Source organism: Leptidea sinapis, chromosome 6 (assembly GCF_905404315.1).
Source record: "Leptidea sinapis chromosome 6, ilLepSina1.1, whole genome shotgun sequence".
Taxonomy (NCBI): Eukaryota; Metazoa; Arthropoda; class Insecta; order Lepidoptera; family Pieridae; genus Leptidea; species Leptidea sinapis.
The window spans coordinates 4665134-4668466 of record NC_066270.1 but is presented as its reverse complement, the minus strand read 5'-3'; the positions used below and the strand labels follow the sequence as shown (position 1 = coordinate 4668466).

Here is a 3333-nt window from a genome sequence, read left to right as displayed (position 1 = left end):
CTTTTATTTTTACTATCCAATATCTTCTTTTGTTTTATAGGGCATTGACCTGATACTGCAAGATGGTTTACAGTGCACACATACTGCTTTGTCAATAGGTATAGTACATTCTTTATATGAATGATTTTCAGTGCAGATTGAGCAACGTTGCGCATTCTTACAGAATTTAGCCAAGTGGTCAAACCTAAGGCATCGGAAACACTGCTTAAATGGTGGCACATAAGGTCACACTGGTAGACGCCACATCTTTAAGTGAACGTAATCTGGGAGTGAAGTAGATGACGCAAAGGTAATAATGACTGCCTGTGTAGGTTGTAATATAAAACCACTATCGGATTTGTTTTTTTTCATTATACGCCTAACAGAAATATTTTTTTTTTACTTGACAAAGATTTGAAAATTTTTTTGTTGGACATATCAATGGGTACTGAGGAAATCACTCGAGACAATTCAGTGGCACTAGCTGGGATGGACGCCTTAATATTTTGTTCCATTAAAAATGTCGTGTTGTCTAGGAATGTATTAGCCAAATTGGGTCGTTCAAACACTACTCCTATCTTATATTTGTTGAGTTTCTTAAGATATTTAATGCCTTTAATGAAGCGCGATAAGTAGCTACTAAGAGTTAGCATGTCACGACTACCAAGTGGCTGTTCAGTGACACTCTCTATGAAGACTATAAATTCATGACCGGCACCTGCGTCTTCCGGATATCGGCGACAATAGTCGGCCACCCTATATGGCAAATAAAAGTCCTCGTGGTCTTCCAAAACTGTACGCGAATCTGAGTATTCGCTACTTTCAGAGGTGGAATCTAGAATAGACTCACCTTTATCTCGTTCCGGCTTCGTTTTTTTTCCGCCTTTTCGACATCTCTTAGCACAAACCTAAATCACTAAATATATAGTCTTTTACTTATACTAAACAAATTAAATGATAAACATATACAAATACTTAGATACTTTTCAAAAATATGAGGATGATATACAATATAATAGAAATATTTAATTTTATGGTTAAAAAGACCGCCCTAAGCACTCAAGAGTTCCCGCGCTTTTTCTCAACAAAGACAATAATAATATACAAAATCATTTTATTGCAGGTCAGGGACCCATATAAAACATGTTTACATATAAGTAGGTAGTCAAAATATTTTAAAATTATAAAAAAGAATATGTATGAAGTTAACTAATTAATATAAAATTAAAGTCACTTCAAAAAAAATTAAAATAAATAGTCATTTTACGTTAGGGATCTGGTGTACCCTTAGCCAGTGTTCAGCCATATCTTCCTGCAGATATGTTAAAGATAGTAGTGGTTCCTGTGGCGAAAAACAAGACGGGTGACATGTCCAATATAGCTAAGTATAGGCCTATTTCACTAGGGACAATTGCTGATAAGGTACTTGAGCGGTTGTTGCAGCCTGAACTGATGAAGAATGTACGGATTAATGATTCTCAGTTTGGTTTTCGTCCCGGTCTCTCTACAGAGTCGGCAATTCTGTCTCTAAAGCATGCCGTGAATTATTATAAAAGTCGTGAAACATCAATCTATGCGTGTGTCCTGGATCTGAGTCGCGCATTTGATCTTGTTAATTATAATATATTATGGAGAAAAATGCGTGACTCAAACGACCACATCGGTATTGACGAGCTGATGAGATATTGGTACGAGAATCAAACGAACATTGTGCGTTGGGGCGACACAGCCTCTAGTGAGTTTAGATTAGTGTGGTGTACGTTAGGGAGGGCTAACCTCTCCGGACCTGTTTAATCTTTACGTTAATGACCTTATTTGGGGAGCTGAGTGGTACTGGCATCGGTTGTCATATTGACGGAGTTTGTTTTAACAACTTAAGCTACGCTGATGACATAGTGCTACTTAGCCCCTCAATAAATGGTCTTCGTAAATTAGTATCGATTTGCGAAAGTTACGCCTTAAGACATGGATTAAAATACAATGTACGCAAATCAGAAATGTTGATCTTTAGAGCTGGTAAAGGTCCGGAGAGGATGCCACCAGTTTTATTAGATGGGATACCAGTTCGGGTTGTGCAATAGTTCAGGTATCTCGGACACATGTTGACGGGGTCCCTGGGCGACGACCATGACATTGAACGAGAGCGAAGGTCACTGGCAATAAGGTGCAACATGATCGCTCGCCGATTTTCTCGGTGCACTGAGGATGTTAAAGTTACGTTGTTTAAAGCGTAAGTACTGTATGAGTTTTTATACTTCCCAATTATGGATCAACTACACCAAAAGATCCTTTAAAATCCTCAGGGTTCAATATAATGATGCCCTTCGCATTTTAATAAAAATGCCGAGGTATTGTAGCGCGTCGGGCGTGTTATATACATGTATATATATATATATAGCATATTTAATACACATATTAAATAGCGTGGAGAGGGCCTCATACAATTTGTTTCCAGCGTAGAGCATGTGCTCAACACCCAGACCATCATGGCCTGGTGATTTACCGCGTTTCATATCTTTAATCGTTTGGAATATAACCGTTGGACTAAAGTTTACTACAATTACAATGTAGTAAACTTTACTGTAGTGTCATTCATATTTTATTTATTTAAAAACATTAGGTACACGACCATCTGCTCAAACATACCATAACAAAAGAAAATTTAAATCATTTTTTAATATTACAGTCGATTAAAAGAAAACGGTAAGTTTATGAGCCGTACTACATAAAGTAAACAGCTATGAACTACGATATATGTATCCATTATAAGTTTTAACCCCGCCACATTAAAGATATATAGCAGAATTTTATATTTTAAAATCTATTTACAAATTTATTTGTGTGCTACACATGTAGCGGAACTGTGAATATTTAGAATCTTATACGAATACGAATATTTCTTCCATGAGTAGCTTATCTGACTCGTCTCCAAAGCTGTTAATATATAAAAAAGTCAAAGAGAAACGTTAGTAACATAATGTTTTGAAAATTGAATTGAATTTGTTTTTAACTTGTGAGTTTCTTTCAACTTTAGGTTAAAGTAATTTGCAATTGAATTAATTATAAAGTAGCTTTGAATGAAGGTCTTATAAATATATTCACTCATTCAGGCGCCTGCCGCTAGTATTACTTTGTTCCTCGTGTGTGTGAAATAAATGAAAGTGCAAATAGGAATGGCTATTTGAATATAAAGTTGTGAACAAGTAACAACTGATATTATGCGGTGTTTTGATTGAATTTAAGTCTTGCTGCAATATACTAACATTATTTAAAAGCGAAAAAACATGGGTGAAGTGGTGCATATGGATTTGGATATCATAAAGGATTGTTTTGACGATAAAGAAAATACATTTC

General features: G+C 35.8%; 1 protein-coding gene across 1 annotated transcript in view; it reads left to right on the top strand.

Annotated features, from left to right (window-relative positions):
- LOC126964928 (protein CLP1 homolog) overlaps positions 1-3333 on the top strand; it is a 261415-nt gene that overhangs the window by 156579 nt on the left and 101503 nt on the right. The gene's annotated exons all lie outside the window — the stretch shown is intronic.